The sequence below is a fragment of the Mobula birostris genome, chromosome 17 (assembly GCF_030028105.1).
Source record: "Mobula birostris isolate sMobBir1 chromosome 17, sMobBir1.hap1, whole genome shotgun sequence".
Lineage (NCBI taxonomy): Eukaryota > Metazoa > Chordata > Chondrichthyes > Myliobatiformes > Myliobatidae > Mobula > Mobula birostris.
In genome coordinates, this window is record NC_092386.1 from 24300209 (window position 1) to 24321886 (window position 21678).

General features: G+C 40.7%; 1 protein-coding gene across 5 annotated transcripts in view; it reads left to right on the top strand.

Moving 5' to 3' along the window:
- apc (APC regulator of WNT signaling pathway) overlaps positions 1-21678 on the top strand; it is a 210190-nt gene that overhangs the window by 50100 nt on the left and 138412 nt on the right. Inside the window, exon 1 of one of the 5 annotated variants that reach the window (XM_072281391.1) lies at positions 3686-3704. The exons of the other annotated variants lie outside the window; for them this stretch is intronic. The gene's annotated coding sequence lies outside the window, so the exon portion shown is untranslated. Of the gene's footprint in view, positions 1-3685; positions 3705-21678 lie in introns of those variants that run through there. 5 annotated transcript variants of the gene reach the window in all.

The following is a 21678-nucleotide window of genomic DNA, read 5'->3' on the forward strand; positions in this document are numbered from 1 at the left end:
CCCAACCTATCCAAGTCACTCTGCATCCTCTTAGCATCCTCCTCACAGCTAACACTGCCACCCAGCTTCGTGTCATCCGCAAACTTGGAGATGCTGCATTTAATTCCCTCATCCAAGTCATTAATATATATTGTAAAGAACTGGGGTCCCAGCACTGAGCCTTGCGGTACCCCACTAGTCACCGCCTGCCATTCTGAAAAGGTCCCATTTATTCCCACTCTTTGCTTCCTGTCTGCTAACCAATTCTCCATCCACATCAATATCTTACCCCCAATACCATGTGCTTTAAGTTTGCACACTAATCTCCTGTGTGGGACCTTGTCAAAAGCCTTTTGAAAATCCAAATATACCACATCCACTGGTTCCCCCCTATCCGCTCTACTAGTTACATCCTCAAAAAATTCAATGAGATTCGTCAGACATGATTTTCCTTTCACAAATCCATGTTGACTTTGTCCGATGATTTCACCGCTTTCCAAATGTGCTGTTATCACATCTTTGATAATTGACTCCAGCAGTTTCCCCACCACCGACGTTAGGCTAACCGGTCTATAATTCCCCGGTTTCTCTCTCCCTCCTTTTTTAAAAAGTGGGGTTACATTAGCCACCCTCCAATCCTCAGGAACTAGTCCAGAATCTAACGAGTTTTGAAAAATTATCACTAATGCATCCACTATTTCTTGGGCTACTTCCTTAAGCACTCTAGGATGCAGACCATCTGGCCCTGGGGATTTATCTGCCTTCAATCCCTTCAATTTACCTAACACCACTTCCCTACTAACAAGTATTTCGCTCAGTTCCTCCATCTCACTGGACCCTCTGTCCCCTACTATTTCTGGAAGATTATTTATGTCCTCCTTAGTGAAGACAGAACCAAAGTAATTATTCAATTGGTCTGCCATGTCCTTGCTCCCCATAATCAATTCACCTGTTTCTGTCTGTAGGGGACCTACATTTGTCTTTACCAGTCTTTTCCTTTTTACATACCTATAAAAGCTTTTACAGTCAGTTTTTATGTTCCCTGCCAGTTTTCTCTCATAATCTTTTTTCCCCTTCCTAATTAAGCCCTTTGTCCTCCTCTGCTGAACTCTGAATTTCTCCCAGTCCTCAGGTGAGCCACTTTCTCTGGCTAATTTGTATGCTTCTTCTTTGGAATTGATACTATCCCTAATTTCTCTTGTCAGCCACGGCTGCATTACCTTCCTTGATTTATTCGTTTGCCAAACTGGGATGAACAATTGTTGTAGTTCGTCCATGCAACCTTTAAATGCGTGCCATTGCATATCCACCGTCAATCCTTTAAGTGTCACTTGCCAGTCTATCTTAGCTAATTCACGTCTCATACCTTCAAAGTTACCCCTCTTTAAGTTCAGAACCTTTGTTTCTGAATTAACTATGTCACTCTCCATCTTAATGAAGAATTCCACCATATTATGGTCACTCTTACCCAAAGGGCCTCTCACGACAAGATTGCTAATTAACCCTTCCTCATTGCTCAAAACCTAGTCCAGAATAGCCTGCTCTTAGTTGGTTCCTCGACATGTTGGTTCAAAAAACCATCCCGCATACATTCCAAGACATCCTCTTCCTCAGCACCTTTACCAATTTGGTTCACCCAATCTACATGTAGATTGAAGTCACCCATTATAACTGCTGTTCCTTTATTGCACACATTTCTAATTTCCTGTTTAATACCATCCCCAACCTCACTACTACTGTTAGGTGGCCTGTACACAACTCCCACCATTGTCGTACATGTAACTTTCCACCAAGGTAAAAATTTCAGAAGTCACTTAGAGAAGTTAGCCTTGGGAAATAATGTTTGAACTGAAGGGGATTTTAATCCATCAAATGTAATCTTTCGCACTTTTTTTCTGAGCTGCATTTATTTTGAAACTTTAAACTATAAAAGTTACTCTATCATATCTTAGTTCAGTGAAAATTCATATCCTAGCCAGTATTCATGAGAGAGTGTTACTGAAATTTATCTAGCTCTTAACTTGTTGCACTTATTATAGTGTTATTAATTTAGCTACTATGTTTTGCAATTTTTGTATTACAACTGTCTCAGTCTTTTGAACATTATGATGTTGTGAAAATTGTTAAAAGTTTTTTCCATATTCATAATTTTTGCTGCTAGTTCATCCTCAGTTCTCAGCCTAAGTACAGTTCAGAAAAGCAGCATTTTCATTGGTTATAATGTGGCTTTTGAAAAGAATTTTTGGCAGCATGAAACCCAAACTTGAAAGATTGGTTTGAAGTGACAACTTGGATTTGTGTTGTGCCATTAATGTCTGACATGGTGAGTTTCAGTTATGTGGTGAGACTTGATAGGCTGGGTTTATTTTGTTGGGAGGTAAAGACTGAAGGTAATGTGGGGGTTGAGGAGAAGATTTGTTTGGACTATACATAATGAGTATAGAGCAGATAATGAAAAACTTTCTCCTTTCAGAGATATCTGTAACTGAGGCCATAGGTTTAAGATGAATGGTAGGACTGATGGAGAGGATTTGAAAATTTTTTTTTGCTCAAATGATGGTTGGAATTTGGTATGCACTGCCTGAGGAGTGGTGGAGTGTGTACTCTCACAACACTTACGTATTTAGATGAACACTTGAAATATCGGGAAACTACAGACAGAGTGTTAGAAAATAGGATTAGTACAGATGGGTTCTTGATGGCTGGCATGGACACACTGGGCTGAGAGCAATAAATGATCCAAAGGCATTTCATAGGAGTGTAATCAGGTATAATTTGGCACTAAGCCGTGTATGGAAGGGTGTGTGATCAGAGTTTAGACAGAAGTAGGTTTTAAATATCATTTTTTGACTGGGAGGCTATTGAGAGAAAGGTCATGAAAGAATATAGGCGTAGATGGTGTATTGTTTATTTATGGCAATTAATGAATTCAGTTCACATTTTTACAATTTTTTGATTCTTGAAAATATTTGAATGTATGAAGATGGGCAAATTATTTCTTTGTACTGTCTTTTTATCAGAAATTACAAGAATCCAATATTGCATTATTTTCTGCATTTATGGAGAATTTGCCTTCAGAATATTAGCTCTTTGGCACTTCAATACATTAACTCAAAGGTTTTCTCATTCTGACCTAATGCTTTTGTCTTAAAAGATACTGATTCCTCTTGACTTGATTTATCAGAACTGTATAGATTGTTTCTAGTCTGCTTCCTGCTGTGAAATTCTAGATGTCCTGAGACATTAGCTCAATAAGCAACTATACCTTCTACAACCTCATTGTAAAAGCAAGTTTTTATTTTGCTATATTAGATATTAAACCACATGAAATACTATCTTAGTGGTCTGACTTGTGTGTTTTGTCATGATGAGAGAAGGTTGCTTATAGCTGATTTAAACTATGCTCACTGTGATTTTCATTTTGTAAATTGCTGCCATTTCCGAGCCTTGGTGACAGCTGGTGTGACCTTCTAGCTGACTGGACCTATTGGCTGTGTGCCAGTCATCTGCTACAGCATGCAACCTCTACAGACAGGAATTTAATTGACTATGGGAAGCAGCTGTGTAATCTTCTGGATGAAGGCCACCAAATATCCTCCAGAACTAAAGGAGGCTGCTGCAAAACGATTGGATGACTAAGCGAACATGTGACTGGAATGGCTGTATTGTGATTTAACACGGGGAAGGGTGGAAAAAATGGAGGTATATGCTGCTTCAGAAATGGGGTAGGTGAAATCAGGTTTTTTAAAAAAGAGAGAATTATTGTGTTTTATTGTCAGTCAGCTATGTAATTGTATCATGTATTTGTACTTGCTGTTGAATGGATGTGTTGTGGTATGAGGTTAGAAAAAAGCTTTATTTTGTGCGCATCAGCCTTTCCTGCTCTGAAAGGGAGGGTTTGGAAAGAAGGAGGCATTGTAGTCCAACAGCATTGATGTTGGTGCTTAAGCAGAAGACGGTAACTGAAGAAACTAGAATGAAATTTTAAAAAATTGTAAGGACACATAATAAATGAAGTCCTGGTGTATATTTTAGGAATAAAGAGGAAAACAATTTGCTTAATTTTAGAATAAGCTTGAGAGTACGATGCAGATTTTCATGTTGGATCTTGATGCTGCATTTGGCTAAATTGCAAATGCCTATTCTTTCATGTTTGGCATTTCTGTTTATAATTGTTTTTAATATTTTCTGTATTCATATTGTCTTTTAATATATCTTTATAGCTGCTGAATAGCGTTTTTTTTTAATTGACTGCATCCTGTGCTCAGAAAGCTGCATGAGAGCTAAATTGCTGCATTGCTGACTTAAAGATATCTGGGAACCTCTGGTTTAGTATGTTATAAAGGAAAAAGTCTTTCGTGCCATGTTATTTGAAATTAAACGAAGGTTTGCTTGTCAAACTAAACTGCATCATGAGGTTTATTTTAATAAAGAGAAAAGCGACTATTATAATTTCTTTATCAAAAGCACAATAGTTCAGCTGAGATCTGATTTCAACTACATGTTCAGAAAAATTTTGTTAAATTATTTATGAAGTGTTATTTGAAACAAATGGGATTTTCCTCACCGCATGTCAGCGACAACACACAGAACACTATAATCTGGTTGCCGTGTGCACACATGCATGAATGCCATAAACCTTTTCCCCCAGACATTTTAGGATTGCAATATTTTAAAATGGAGAATGTTCATATGCACCTACAAGGGAATGTAAAGATATTGTATGTGCAGTATATAATAAAATTTTGCTGGTTTATGCTGAAGCTTTTTTTAAAATCAAGGTTAAATTTTACTTATTTCTGACTTTTACAGAGTATATAATTTCGTTTAATTTTTGTTGAAGAAATCACCAAAATAAATTTGCAGTAATTCTATATATTTGCTATTCTTGAGAATCCAAGTTTACTTTGGTTAGATTTGTGATATGGAAATGCAAAATAGTGACCTGTATTATTTTTAGTGGAAGGTTTGCAGCAGTTATTAAAGAATTGCAGATTATACCTGAATATATAAATTTGCTAGGTCAATAAAGATATTATTAAATACAGCTGTAAATTATTTTGGGTATGTCTCCTTCCCAATATTGCAGTAGTATTTACCATGTTCCCCTTGGGCATTCGTTCTTTGGCAGAACAAAACACAAGAACAGGAACAGGCCCTTCAGCCCATGGCATCTGTACTGAGTATGATGCCAAATTAAACTAATCCTTTTTGCCTGCACATCATCATTCCTTGCATATTCATGCATCTTTCTAAATACAGCTTGAATGCCACTATCGTATCGGCTTCCTCTACCATTCCTGGTCGTGTGTTCCAGGCATCTATCCTGTCTGTAACAAAAATATCTTAAAATCTACTTAATTTTCTGCCTCTCCTTAAACTGTCATCTATGAATTTGATATTTCCACCTTTGAAAAAAGGACTCTGCTTATCCTATCTATGCCTTTCATCATTTATGTAAACCTCTATCAAGTCTCCCCTCCGGTGTCCAATGGTGCAGAGGAAAAAAATCTGAAGTTTTCCAACCTTTTTTTATATAGCCAATACCCTCTATTCCAGGCTGCATTCTGGTAAACTACTTCTGAGGCCTCAACCACAACATCCTTTCTGTAACCAAAGCTGCATTCAATACTCCCTGGTGCAGCCCAACCAAGGTTTAACTTCCTGATTCCTATACTTTATATCCCTGGCACTGAACATAAGTATGCCATACATACAAGAGTGACATTGGTGCCTTAAGTCTAATCTCCCTATCAACTTGCATGGCCATTTTCAGTGTGTGAAATGTGATGTTTTGTGGCAGCAGGACAATGGAATGCACAAAAAAATCCTCTAAATTACAATAAGAGTATATATTAAAATACAAAAAAGATTAAAATAATGAGGTAGTGTCCATGGGTTCATGGACCATTCAGAAATCTGATGGTGGAGGTGAAGACGCTGTTCTTAAAACGCAGAGTGTACGACTTCAGGCTCCTGTACCTGATTAATGGTCATGCAACTAGGGCATGTCCTGGATGGTGAGGGTCCGTTTTGATAGATGCCACCTTCATGAAGGTCTCTCACCATCCAGGACATGCAGAGTGTACCAATGCTGTTAAGGGTCCTGCCATTAACTGTATCCATTTCTCTTGTATTTCACAAGTGCAGCGCCTCATGCCTCTTGGATTAAACTTGATCTGTCATTTTTTTCCACCCATAACTAACTAATCTATATTGTAGTGTATCCTTTGATAAGCTTTCATCACTGTTCAAAGCAATGGTATAATTTTGTTAGACTTGTCCCCAGCATAAACTACGGAATAATAATTATTAGTTATCTTCAATGGTATGTTTTTGAGAAAGAAGAATATTGACCAGAAATTATGGGAGAACTGCTCCTTTACCTTACCCCTCCATCCGAATGAACAGATTTGGCCTTATGTTAAAGTTTCACACCTTACTGATGTTGAACTTCAAACCTGTGATTCTCCACTTGATGGAACCGGGCTTTTGATGCACTAGGCTGTCCAAGGGAGAAGGACACTATGAAAACCTTTTTGATGCCTTGTACTTAAAATTAGAATAATGCTTCACAATGTAAGTTCTTTGCCTGCTGGTGAATCTTCTGTTATGTTTACATCCTCTCAATCCTTTTTATAATTTCAATGGTGTGGTTTATTGATGCCCTTGTATTTACGGTGTGATATATAAAAGGGGTGCCAGTGGCTATTATAGTCATATCCTGGAATGTTGACGTAGATCAGCTTTTTTATAGAGAAATAATGCCCCAACTGGACATGCAATTAAAGCAATTTGCAGCCAGATTATTAAGTTCTTTCCTAACTATTTGTTTTAAAGGGTTTTTTCCAAATTCATTGTTATTATATTCTTTCTTTTTTTTCATTTGCATATTTAGTCCTAATGAAGGTTCATGCCCAAAACATTGACTATTAATTTCCCTCCAATGATGCTGCCTGATTCACTGAGTTCCTCCGGCATTTTGTGTGTTGATCCAGATTTCTGCAGTATCTCTAATGTCTGTTTTTTTTTTCTTTTTGTATCTATTTTGATGTTGAATAATTGATATGTTTAGAAAACCTAGCCAAATCATCTGATTATGAGTTATGATGGCATCTCAATCTTTCATTTGTTAAAAAGGATCTGGAGCTTTCCTGTCATATATGATGAATAAACTCTTCTCAGGCTTCCAGCCAGGTATAGGTATTGATTATAACTGATGTTTCAATGACAAGCTCTGCCATCTTCATCAGGGATGATGCCTTGGGCATGTCTAGTCTGGTGGTATTTATACCCCTGTAGTCCATCCCTCCTGATTGGTTAGTCCTCATCAAATCAGATTTCCACTGCCCCACCTTGTTTGCAATTGAATTCTTGTTCTTAGAGTGAAACCTTCGTCTTTGTTAAAATTCTTTTCCTCTTTTTCTGATCATTCACAGTGTCCATAGGATTGACTTCAGCACAAACTACTATGCCGCACCATTGGCTTTTGGGACCACCTGGTAAAGGAAGCCTTTGAAATAAAACTAGAGGAATTGTTTTGCATGTAACTTTCAGTTAAGTTTTTCTCTCTATAATCGAGTATCCTTGGAGGACTACTAATTCTGAAAGTTACATGAAGATGGTGCCTTGTTAGTTTAGCATCAAGGAATTAAAACTTAATTCTTTAAACCTAAACATTGATGAAATGATGAACTGTTCTTCGAGTCACTAGATGCTGCAATGTGGAGCAAAAAAGCAAACTATTGGAGGAATTCAGTAGACCAGGCAGCATCTTTGGAGCAAAGTGAACAGTTGACATTTCAGGTTGAGACCATTCTTTGTCCGTCTCATTGTACTAGAGAATATTGAAAACATAATCTAGTTCTAAAGAATTTGTGTCCAATTGACTATTGCACCCATTCATTTGGTATATGTGGTGTTTGACAATACATATAAGTGTTTCCTATTTGTGTGTATACTGCATTTTGATTAAAGCAGGGTGTAGATTTTTAGTGCAAGTATCTTGGAAATTTTATGGATTTTATATTAATTACAAAGTGTTTTGCAATGACATAAAATTTGTGGGTTGCATTTTCATATCTAATCGTCATGACCCTTTCAGATTTCTGTTTAAATAGCAACACTCAATGATTTGAGTGATTCATTTTCAGCAGTCTCATCTTGCATATGATTCATAGTATAGTCATATACTAAAATATAGGAGCTTTTCTAAACAGATAAGAGGCTTCAATTCAGAATTATACTTGGAATCTAAAATGTCTATGACTAATATTGTTTCATGAAATTTTAGTAAAAATACAGTAAATCACAATTATAGTGATCATTAGGTTTCTATTTTTAGCTAGCAATTGATTGGCAGTGTATATTGAATATTTTTTTGAGTTTTGTGGATCAATTAAGACTAATTTGAAATATTGCATATGGTACACCAGATAAGCTATATTTACAAAAGTATTTAAACATTATTTTTGTAGATTGTACTACAATTTTCCGGGATTTAAGGGGTGGAGGGATTTAATAATGAGGGGGTTAGGTGAATAAGTTAAACCTTGATTGCATGTTATACTTAAAAGTCTGTCAATCTTATTTTATGGATCCTTTTGAGAAGCAAGTGCTATTTTATCTTGAACAATGAGTGAGTAGGAAACTACTCATCACTGATGGGCTGAAAACGGTGAAGACTCGCTATGCACCTCTCATGCCCAGTAAAAAGGATGTACTGCCCCAACACTTGGTTTAATTCAGCGCAGGAATAGCCCACTGGACCAGCAGCTTCACCTCATGAAGCTAGCTGACTGCTAAAAGTCTTAGTAGGCCCTTCACAGCCACCATTCTTCCCACTTTAATGGTCTTGGATCCTTGACATTCCAATCCATGTACAAACCCCATTTCCAGAAAAGTTGGGATATTTTCCAAAATGCAATAAAAACAAAAATCTGTGATATGTTAATTCTCGTGAACCTTTATTTAACTGACAAAAGTACAAAGAAAAGATTTTCAATAGTTTTACTGACCAACTTAATTGTATTTTGTAAGTATACATAAAACTAGAATTTGATGGCTGCAACACAGTCAACAAAAGTTGGGACAGAATTAAAATAAGATTGAAAAGTGCACAGAAGATTCATGCTACTGTGACAATTATAGCCACCTGGGCTCGGGAGTACTTTGGAAAACTATTGTCACTCAACACAGTCTGTCGCTGCATCCAGAAATACAACTTGAAACTGTATTATGCAAGGAGGAAGACATACATCAACTCTATGCAGAAATGCTGGCAAGTTCTCTGGGCCCAAGCTCGTTGCAGATGGACCGAAAGACTGTGGAACCATGTGCTATGGTCAGGTGAGTCCACATTTCAGCTAGTTTTTGGAAAAAACGGGCATCGAGTTCTCCATGCCAAAGATGAAAACAACCATCCAGTTTGTTATCAGCGAAAGGTGCAAAAGCCAGCACCTGTGATGGTATGGGGGTGCATCAGTTCCCATGGCATGGGTGAGTTGCATGTATGTGAAGGGACCATTGACTCTGAGGCGTATATTAGGATTTTAGAGAGCCTTATGTTGCCATCAAGGCAACGCCTCTTCCCGGGACGTCCATGCTTATTTCAGCAGGACAATGCCAGACCCAGACCACATTCTGCACGGGCTACAACAACATGGCTTTGTAGACACAGAGTGCATGTGCTTGACTGGCCTGCTGCCAGTCCAGATCTATCTCTTATTGAAAATGTATGGCGCATCATGAAGAGGAGAATCAGACAACGGAGACCACGGACTGTTGAGCAGCTGAAGTCTTATATCAAGCAAGAATGGACAAAAATTTCCAATTGCAAATCTACTACAATTAGTATCCTCAGTTCCAAAACGATTAAAAAGTGTTATTAAAAGGAAAGGTGATGTAACACAATGGTAAACATGCCTCTGTCCCAACTTTTGTTGAGTGTATTGCAGCCATCAAATTCTAAATTTGTGTATGTTTACAAAATACAATTAAATTGGTCAGTAAAACTATTGAAAATCTTTTCTTTGTACTTTTGTCAGTTAAATAAAGTTTCACGTGAATTAAAATATCACAGATTTTTGTTTTTATTGCATTTTGGAAAATATCCCAACTTTTCTGGAAATGGGGTTTGTACATGTTTTCTCCTCACACTATCATGGCAGTTACCCTTCCAAATACATAATAGAGAGGGAGTACTTTATTTTGATTTAGGTAGGACCTTCTACATGAAATATTACACATATAAGCATGAAAATTTCAAAGAAAAAGAAAAATCAAAGTGGGGTGAAAAAGCAGAGACATCATGTACAAATGAATAAATTATTGAATGCAAGTTACTGCAATGTTTATTTCTGAAGTAGTAGAATTGAATGATATAAGCTTTCACTAAGCCTATGATGTTCTTTATTTCAAATGCACTGAATGTTATCTTAGTTATACAGCAATTAGGAATCCAGGTAGTGAATTCCCCTTGGTGAGGATTTCTTTTTTCTCATCCCTGTTCTGAATGGTTAATACTTTGAGACTATTACTTCAGGTTGCAGCCACACCAGCCAGCAGAAACATCAACTCTGTATATACGCTGTCAAACACCATGAGATGATCTCTCAGGCTTCAACTTCCAGAAGTATAAACTTAGTCTGCTTAATCTTTCCTCATTTGTCAAACGTGCCTACCCCAGGGATCAGTTTGTTATACCTTTTTGCTGTGTTTCCTCTGTCACCAGAATACATGATTGAAATCATTTTACAATAAAAGGTCAAATATCCTGTTGAACCTATGCAATAACTTACGTTGATACTTGTACAGATACATTTTGGTCCTTTTACCATGGCCTATGAATCCTTTACGTTTTTTAAAAAAAAACTCCCAGTGCTTCTCCCCCCCCCTTCCTATTGTCCACTGTCCTTCCTCTCCAGATTCCTTTATCTATGCTACTCAACTGGTTTCACCTATCACCTAGCTGTTCTCCTTTCCCTCCTTCCTCTCCTTCCTTTCCAGTCCTGAAGGAGGGTCTTGGCCTGAAATGTCGACTTCTTACTCATTTCTCTAGATGCTGCCTGACCTGCTGAGTTCCTCCAGCATTTAGTGTGTATTGCTTCAGAACATTCATCTATCTGTTGTCTGTCTTTATGTAGTTTCAATGGAACAGAATCAGAATGATTCGTTTCATTAGCCAGTAACTTCTATCATTTGTAAGTTAAATTGTGTCCAGATTTTATTTCTTGAAGACTGGTTCTTATTTTAGTTAATCCATAATTATGTTATCCCTAACTTTAGAACCCCAGAATGATCCCCAACATCCTTGAGTTCTTTTATTTTAGAACAGCTGTCCTGTTTCTAAGATGCCTTCTGGTCTTTCAGGAGACAAACACAAAATAATTCATTTCTTTACCAGTTTCTTATCCCCCAATTTAATTTTCCTGTCGGAGTCTATAAGAGGCCCACATTAACTTTTGGTACCTTTTCCTTTTTACCTCCTCCCATGTTGATGGAAGTCGTTTTTTTTCTTTCTCCTTTCTTATCTAAGCCTTGTTCTTCCTTTGCTGAAGATTGTAATTTCCACAATCCTTTGATTTATGATATTTTTGACAAGATTCAAGTTTTCTTACTTTGCCATTTCTGGAAAGGATGACCATACTCGGACCCTACCCTCTTGAAAAGAGAAAGTAGAAAGGTGATCCAACTGTTTTTTTAAAAGTTGAATGAGGAGAAGATTAAAATGAAAGGCTAGTGTTTTAGGATGGTCAAGTGGGGAAAGAGATGAAAAAATGGCTAACATAGTCTTTCAAATACTTCTGTCCCTTGGAACTTTGGCATTGCCATTTCTAAGGTGGACAACGAGGATCCTGTAAAACAATGAATTTATTCTGTTGCAAATTAAACCTTTCTCCAAAGGCATTAGTACTATCTGATGGCCAAAGTCGACTGGAAAGGGTCACTAGCAGAACGGACAGCAGAGCAGCAATGGCTGGAGTTCCTGCGAAAAATGAGGGAAGTGCAAGACAGATATGTTCCAAATAAGAAGGAATATTTAAATGGAAGAAGGACAGTACCGTGGCTGACAAGTAAAGTCAGAGCCAAAGTGAAAGCAAAAGAGAGGGTATACAAGCTAAAGCTTGTGGCAAGATAGAGGATTGGGAAGCTTTTAAAAACTTGCAGAAAGAAACAAAGAAGGTCATTAGGAAGGAAAAGATGAATTATGAAAGGAAGCTGGCGACTCATATCAAGGAAGGTACTAAAAGCATTTTTAAGTATATAAAGGGTAAAAGAGAGTTGAGGGTAAGTATAGGATCAATAGAAAATGATGCTGGAGGTATTGTAATGATAGACACAGAGATGGCAGAGGAGCTTAATCCATATTTTGTATCCACAGTGGAAGACATCTGCAGTATACCAGACATTTAAGAGTGCCAGAGAAGTGAAGTATGTGCAGTGAAAATTACGACTGAGAAGGTGCTCAGGAAGCTTAATGGTCTGAGGGTGGACCTGATGGAATATACCTTCAGGTTCTAAAGGAGGTAGCTGGAAAAATTGCAGAGGCGTTAACAATGATCTTTCAAGAATTGATAGATTCTGGCATTGTGCCCGATGACTGGAAATTTATAATGTTACTCTGCTATTTAAGAAGGGTGGGAGGCAGTAGAAAGGAAACCTGTTAGCCTGACATCAGTGGTTGGGAAGTTGTTGGGATCGATTGTTAGGGATGAGATTACGGAATACCTGGAGGCACAAGACACGATAGGCCAAAGCCAGCATGGTTTTCTGAAAGGAAAATCCTGCCTGACTAACCTACTACAATTTTTTGAGGAAATTACAAACAAGGCAGACAAAGGAGATGCAGTAGATGTGATTTATTTGGATTTTCAGAAGGCCTTTGATAAGGTGCGGCACATGTGGCTGCTTAGCAGGTAAGATTCCATGGAACTACAGAGGAGTTACGAGCATGGGTAACTCATTGGCTGATCGGCAGAAAACAGAGTGGGAATAGAGGGATCCTATTCTGGTTGGCTGCTGGTTACCAGTGGAGTTCCACAGGGGTTGGGGTTGGGACTGCTGCTTTTTATGAGATATGTCAGTGATATGGACTATGGGATTAATGGATTTGTGGCTAAATTTGCCGATGATGCAAAGATAGGTGGAGGAGCGGGTAGTGTTGAGGGAACAGAGAGCCTGCAGAGGAACTTGAATAGTTTAGGGAATGGGCAAAGAAGTGGCAAATTAAATACAATGTTTGAAAGTGTATGGTCATGCGATTTGGTGGAAGAAATAAACAGGCAGACTATTATTTAGATGAGGAGAGAATTCAAAATGCAGAGATGCAAAGGGACTTGGGAGTCCTTGTGCAGGATACCGTAAAGGTTAACCTCCAGGTTGAGTTGGTGATGAAGAAGGCGAATGCATTGTTGGCATTCATTTCTAGAGGTGTAGAATATAAGAGCAAGGATAAGATATTGAGGCTCTATAAGGCACTGGTAAGACCACACAGAGTATTGTGTGCAGTTCTGTGCTCCTTATTTTAGAAGGGATATACTGACATTGGAGAGGGTTCAGAGAAGAATCACGAGAATGATTCCAGGAATGAAAGGGTTACTGTATGAGGAATGTCTGGCAGCTCTTGGGCTGTATTCCCTGGAGTTCATGAGAATAAGGGGATCTCATAGAAACATTCCGAATGTTAAAAGGCCTAAACAGGTTAGATACTGTAAAGTTATTTTCCATGGTAGGGGTCTCTGGGACAAGAGGGCACAACTTCAGAATTTGAAGTACATCCATTTAGAACAGAGATGCGGAGAAATTACTTTAGTCAGAGGGTGGGTAAATCTGTGGAATTTGTTGCCATGAGTGGCTGTGGAGGCCAAGTCATTGGGTGCGTTTAAGGCAAAGATAGATAGGTTCTTGTTTAGCCAGGGCATCAAAGGGTATGGGTTGAAGGCAGGGGAATGGGGATGACTGGAAGAATTGGACCAGCCCATGATGGAATGGCAGAGCAGACTCGATGGGCCAAATGGCCTACTTTGACTCCTGTATCTTATGGTCTTATCATATATCACTTAAACTGCTCTGCTCGGATATCTCAACATAACCAGCAGTTGAAGTGTATGATCATTCACTGGGTATTCAGTCAGCCATGAACACAGATAAGTCTGACTGACTAGGTTGACTCTTTCCACTCCAGTGTCAGTTTTCATGCTTGCTATTCTTTATCTCCATTTTATATTGTTGCAAATGAATGATCAGTTCCTGACTGGCTAACTGCTGTACTCCCACTGGCATCATGTTACTTCATTACTCATTTGTCAGGTTGACCAAACTATAGGTTTCTTTGCCATTAGTGAATTGTAAAACCTGCTTCTGCTTCATTTTCTGTAGTCTGCTTGGAACAGCACCATTCAAGATCTTTGTCTAGTCGGTTATCTTGGGAGTTTCTTTTATCTTTTAACAATATTGGGATTAGATTGATAATTATACAAAACTTGAGATAGTGATGTGAATGTTGAGCTTGCTATCAGAGGAATTGGTTGAGTTGAAAGGCATAGCTGCTTTTGAGGGAAGACTAGAAAAGCTTGTAAGTGAAAGGAATTGAAGGTCACAACGAAAGATTTAGTTGAGGAACGCATTAGTATAGCATTAACATGATAGATGGAATGTCCACACAGTGGTTCAGTGCTATTTATGCGACTTGTGTTTCATGCTGTCAGTTTATATAGTTCATCACACTGGGGAGAAATTAGCTGGGGCAGTGTATTAGGTACTGCCACCTGTCCCAACCACACTCTGAATCCCAACATCCTTTGCTTCCACCAGTTTGACAAACTTGCTCTCTGTTCCACGTTGACAAATACAGCACTGTGGAAAAAGAAACAACAATAACTAAATAAGTAATAAATATCGAACTTGAGTTGAGTCCTTGAAAGTGAGTCGGTAGGTTGTGGAAACAGCTCAGTGATGGGGTGAGTGAAGTTATCATCTCTGGTTCAAGAGCTTGATGGTTGAGGGATAATAACTGTTCTTGAGCCTGATGGTGGGAGTCCCTGATGGGTGCTGCTGCCCTGCGACAATGTTTCGTGTAGATGTGATCAGTGGTGGATGTGATCAGTGGTGGCGAGGGCTTTACCAGTGATGTTCTGGGCATATACATTACTTTTTGTACAATTTTCTGTTCAAGGGAATTGATGTTTCCATACCAGGCTGTGATCCAGTTAGTCAATGTACTCTCCACCACACATTTATAGAAGTTTGTCGAAGTTTTAGATGTCATGTTGAATCTTCGCAAATTTCTCAGGAAATAGAAGCGCTGCTATGCTTTCTTTGTAGTTGCATCTATGTGCTGGGACCAGAACAAGTCCACTGAGGAATTTATAGTTGCTGACACTCTCCAATTCTGATCCCCCGATGAGGACTGGCTCATGGATCTCCAGTTTTCTCCTCCTGAAGTCAATAATTAGCTCCTTGGTCCTGCTGACATTGAGTAAGAGGTTGTTGTTGTGGTACCACTCAGTTCTACTGTGGAGAGGGATTTTTGTATTGTTATACAAAGTTAGTATGTTGATGTTATAGCAAGTTAAGAAAATCAATGTGTTATTAGGCTTTATTGCAAATGTGATGGCATACAAAATTAGGGAAATCTTGCGATAGCTGTAGGTACTGAGATCATGCCTAGGTCACTGCAAGCAGTTTTCTCTTATTTCAGGAGTGGTACTCCTTGCATTGGAGGCAGTTCAAGAGTTCACTTGGTTAATTCCTGAGAATTAGGGTTGTCTTGTAGAGGAAGGGCCAGACTATATTCATTAGTGTTGAAGTATGAGATTGGAGAAACTTGAAAGATGGGTGCTGCAAAGACTTTTTTTGTGGGAGAAACCTAGAATGAGTATAGTAAAATGATCTGGTATAACATCTGGGCAGGTTCAGAACATCTTGAAGCAAAGCGATAGGTTGAGATTTTGGGATGAGACCCTACAGTTTATCTCCAGAAGACCTATGAAGTTGTCACAGAGACCAGTACAGTAATGACATCATTTCTGAAGGAAGTATACTGGTGAGAACAGTAAAATGCTAGAGATGTGTTTTGTTCAAGATTTCCACCATCTGCATAATCTCATGTTTATTGTGAGAACAAGGTTAAGGTGGTCGATCTCTCTTGTTGCTTTACAGTGGCAGCTCTGTTCTAGACATAGCTTTAGTGATGGATCTTGAAGTTGCTTACAGTGCTTTCCATACCTTTGCTTTATTGTGCTTGGTTTTGTTCAATATAGATGTTTCCTGCCTATCAAAGAAAGATTATCTTATCCATATTTCCCAGGGTCAAGAGTCAGTAAGGGTTTCTGCAAAGGTTTCTGCATGCAACCTTTCTTCCTATGTAAATTAAGGAAGAGGAGTTGCATCCCCAAGTTCTCTATAGGGCAAGGTAAGGATGGGGTTCAGCAGATTTATCCCTCAGCCAGAAACCTGGTCAAACTGATGTGCCCTTCAAGGTTAGAGGATTGTGCTGGAGAAGTATGGCACATGGAGTGTAAAGTCTCTGTCTTTGTTCATGATTATATCATATGCCACTTGGCCCATCAAGTCTGCTCTGGCCTTCCATCATGGCTGATTTATTATCCCTCTAAAACTCATTCTCCTGCCTTTTCCCTGTAAGCTTCAACACCATGACTGATCAAGAACCTATCAATTCCTCTTTAAATATACTCAATGACTTACCATCTACAGTCATCTGTGGCAATGAATTCCACAAATTTACCACCTTCTGTTTTATAAAATACCTCTTCTGTTCTAAATAGCCGTCCTTCTGTGCCCTAGACTCACCCACAAATCAGAAGCATTCTCTTCACATCCACCATCTAGACCCAGATCCTTGCTTAATGGTATTGGTCCGTGGCATTAAGGTAAGGAACCCCTGCATCAAATGCTCCTCATACACCAGCTCTTTCATTCCCAGAATCATTCTCGTGAACCTCCTCTGGACCCTCTGCAAAGCCGTTAATACCTCTCCAGCAGTGTTTTCCAGTGATCTGACCTCCACTCCCTTTCTCTTTTACTCTTTTGTGTATCTGAGAAAACTGTGGTGCCCTCTCATTATTGGCAAGCTTACCTTCGTATTTCATCTTTTCTCTCATGGTGTATTTAGTTGCCTTCTGTTGGTTTTTAAAAACTTCCCAATCCTCTAATTTTCCACAATTTTTTTTCTGTTCCTTTCTCTTATGCTTTCTTTGACTTCCCTTGTCAGTCAAAGTTTACTCTCCCCACCCCCACCCCCCAGTGGATACCTCATCTTCAGGATGTACCCATCTTGCACCTTCCACATTCTTCCCCCCCCACCCCCACAAACTCCAGCTCTTGCTGTACTGTTGTCATGTCTACTAGCGTCCCCTTCCATCAACTTTGGCCAGCTCCTCTCTTTCAGGCGTCAAATCCCCTTTACTCCACTGGTACATCTGACCTTCTCCCTCTCAAACTGCAGGGTGAAATTGTATCATTTATGAACACTGCCTCCGAAGGGTTTTTACCTTATGCTCCCTAATCAAATCTGGTTTATTCTTCAACAGCAATCTAGTGGGCTCAGCAACTGCTCTAAAAGGCCAACTGAGGATCCATCTCTTGGGATCCAACAGCAACCTGATTTTCCTAATAAGTACCACAATTTCCTGCTGCTGCTCACCCTCCCACTGGAGAATGCTGTGTACCTGATCAGAGATATCCCTGATCCTGCCACCTGGGAGGCAACACACCATTTGAGTATCTCAGATCCCACCGTCAACTCCTGGGCCCTCGAGTTTCCATCTTCCTCTCACCCCAACCCTCCCCTCTCCATTGACACCCCCAGCCTCCCCCTCCCCCCTCTGATCCCAGCTCTCATCCGTGCCGGGTCTTTACCATCCCCTCCGACCTTCAACTGTCGGAGGCAGAACGCTCGGTCCTCAGTAAGGGCCTCACCTTTGTCCCCCTTCGCCCACACCTCAGCGAGTTCTGTGTTCGCCACGATGCGGAACTTTTCTTCCGCCGTCTCCGTCTCCGAGCCTACTTCTTCGGCAAGGACTCTTCCACCCCCACCGATGACCCCTTCTCCCGTCTTCAACCCTCTTCTTCTTCATGGACACCCCGCTCTGGTCTTCTGCCTGCTCTGGATCTCTTTATCGCTAATTGCCAACGGGACATCAACCGTCTCGACTTCACCGCACCTTGTCCCCATTCCAACCTCACTCCTTCCGAACGCTCTGCTCTCCACTCCCTCCGCACTAATCCTAACCTTATTATTAAACCCGCCGATAAGGGGGGTGCTGTTGTAGTCTGGCGTACAGCGACAACTCGCGGATACCTCCTCTTATTTACCCCTCGATCGTGACCCCACTAAGGAGCACCAGGCCATTGTCTCCCACACCATCACCGACTTTATCCGCTCAGGGGATCTCCCATCCACTGCTACCAACCTTATAGTTCCCACACCCCGCACTTCCCGTTTCTACCTCCTACCCAAGATCCACAAACCTGCCTGTCCTGGCCGACCAATTGTCTCAGCTTGCTCCTGCCCCACCGAACTCATTTCTGCATACCTCGACACTGTTTTATCACCCCTTGTTCAATCCCTTCCGACCTATGTTCGTGACACTTCTCACGCTCTTAAACTTTTCGATGATTTTAAGTTCCCTGGCCCTCACCGCTTTATTTTCACCATGGATGTCCAGTCCTTATATACTTCCATCCCCCATCAGGAAGGTCTCAAAGCTCTACGCTTCTTTTTGGATTCCAGACCTAATCAGTTCCCCTCTACCACCACTCTGCTCCGTCTAGCGGAATTAGTCCTTACTCTTAATAATTTCTCCTTTGGCTCCTTCCACTTCCTCCAAACTAAGGGTGTAGCTATGGGCACCCGTACGGGTCCTAGCTATGCCTGCCTTTTTGTTGTGTTTGTGGAACAATCTATGTTCCGTGCCTATTCTGGTATCTGTCCCCCACTTTTCCTTCGCTACATCGACGACTGCATTGGCGCTGCTTCCTGCACGCATGCAGAACTCGTTGACTTTATTAACTTTGCCTCCAACTTTCACCCTGCCCTCAAGTTTACCTGGTCCATTTCCGACACCTCCCTCCCCTTTCTAGATCTTTCTGTCTCTGTCTCTGGAGACAGCTTATCCACTGATGTCTACTATAAGCCTACTGACTCTCACAGCTATCTGGACTATTCCCCTTCTCACCCTGTCTCTTGCAAAAACGCCATTCCCTTCTCGCAATTCCTCCGTCTCCGCCGCATCTGCTCTCAGGATGAGGCTTTTCATTCTAGGACGAGGGAGATGTCTTCATTTTTTAAAGAAAGGGGCTTCCCTTCCTCCACTATCAACTCTGCTCTTAAACGCATCTCCCCCATTTCACGTACATCTGCTCTCACTCCATCCTCCCGCCACCCCACTAGGAATAGGGTTCCCCTGGTCCTCACCTACCACCCCACCAGCCTCCGGGTCCAACATATTATTCTCTGTAACTTCCGCCACCTCCAACGGGATCCCACCACTAAGCACATCTTTCCCTCCCCCCCCACCTCTGCATTCCGCACGGATCGCTCCCTACACAACTTCCTTGTCCATTCGTCCCCCCCATCCCTCCCCACGGATCTCCCTCCTGGCACTTATCCGTGTAAGCGGAACAAGTGCTACACATGCCCTTACACTTCCTCCCTTACCACCATTCAGGGCCCCAAACAGTCCTTCCAGGTGAGGCAACACTTCACCTGTGAGTCGACTGGGCTGATATACTGCGTCCGGTGCTCCCGATGTGGCCTTTTATATATTGGCGAGACCCGACGCAGACTGGGAGACCGCTTTGCTGAACATCTATGCTCTGTCCGCCAGAGAAAGCAGGATCTCCCAGTGGCCACACATTTTAATTCCACATCCCATTCCCATTCTGACATGTCTATCCACGGCCTCCTCTACTGTAAAGATGAAGCCATACTCAGGTTGGAGGATTCCGTCTGGGTAGCCTCCAACCTGATGGCATGAACATCGACTTCTCTAACTTCCGCTAGGCCCCACCTCCCCCTCGTACCCCATCTGTTACTTATTTTTATGCACACATTCTTTCTCTCACTCTCCTTTTTCTCCCTCTGTCCCTCTGAATATACCTCTTGCCCATCCTCTGGGTCCCCCCCCACCCATCTTTCTTCCCGGACCTCCTGTCCCTTGATCCTCTCGTATCCCCTTTTGCCAATCACCTGTCCAGCTCTTGGCTCCATCCCTCCCCCTCCTGTCTTCTCCTATCATTTTGGATCTCCCCCTCCCCCTCCAACTTTCAAATCCCTTACTCATTCTTCCTTCAGTTAGTCCTGACGAAGGGTCTCGGCCTGAAACGTTGACTGCACCTCTTCCTAGAGATGCTGCCTGGCCTGCTGCGTTCACCAGCAACTTTGATGTGTGTTGCTTGAATTTCCAGCATCTGCAGAATTTCTTTTGTTTATTTGAGTGTCTCTTCCGTCTGCTCTAACTATGAGGAAAATTAACTGGCCTAGGAGCAAGTTTTCTCTACGCTATGACACATAGTTTTTAATTATTTGAAGTTGGTGATTTTGATATAACTAAATGGCTTTCAGCAATATCAAAGAATCACATTTTGTACCTATGGGGCCATATTGTTAAAGAATGACAGTACCAATTCTTTGGAGAGATCATAAATTATATAGCATGGTTTTCATTGCCTGATTGATCTTCAGGGTATTGGCCCTTGGTCAAGTTGAGATAAACTTGTTATTGTATGATTGTCAAACAAATGGGAAAGCCATAATACTTCCGTTTCTAGTTCTTTCATGCAGTGGTTGCTTGCTAATTTTCAGTAATGCAAAACACTTTGCTAATGGAAAACTAGATAAGATCCAGAAAGCTACTTATGCGGTCAAGCAGAAAGTCATAATGAATGAAGTCACTGTGAAGGAAGGAAGGGTGGAAGTAGTGACAGGGTCTGGAATACGAGGTACTGTTTCTGTTGCTTGCATTTGGGGTGAAACTACATGCAAACCAAAGGAACTGTATCTCATTCTGCCTGGGTAGTCTGCAACATGACAGCATGAGTATCAAATTCTCCAGTTTTAGGTAACCTGCTCCCTTTTGTCCGTCTTCTCCTCAGCAAGTTCTGGTCCACCTAGTTCTTCCTACACACACCCAACTAGCACATCATAGCCCCTAAACCTACTCCAACCATCGATCCATCCATCATTCCCATTGGGTCCACTTCTACTTCAGTATTAAGGAAATTCTCTACATACACCTGCTCCTCTAGACATGTTCTCCCCCCCCCCCATTATCCCCAAATGTTCCTACCCTTACTCTTGTCATTTTCCTGTTCAAGTGCTTGTAAAACACCTGGAGTTTCCTTAATCCTACTCGACCTTCTTGTTTCCCCTTCTAGCTCTGCCAAGTCCCTAAATTTCTTCCTGTCTACCTTAATTCTCAAGAGCCTCGTCTGAGTTTGATTCCAAAACTTCAAGTATTCTTTGTCCTTCCTCTTGTTTAAATGCTCCATCTCTCGTCAACCATGGTTCCCTTACCCTAACATCCTTTCCCTGTCTCTATGGGACAAATCTATCAAAAAACCTATGCAAATACTCCCTTAACAGCCTCCACTTTCTGCTGTACATTTCCCTGAGAACATTTGCTCCCAATTTAGCTCCCAAATTCCTACCTAATAACAGTATAATTAATCCTTCCC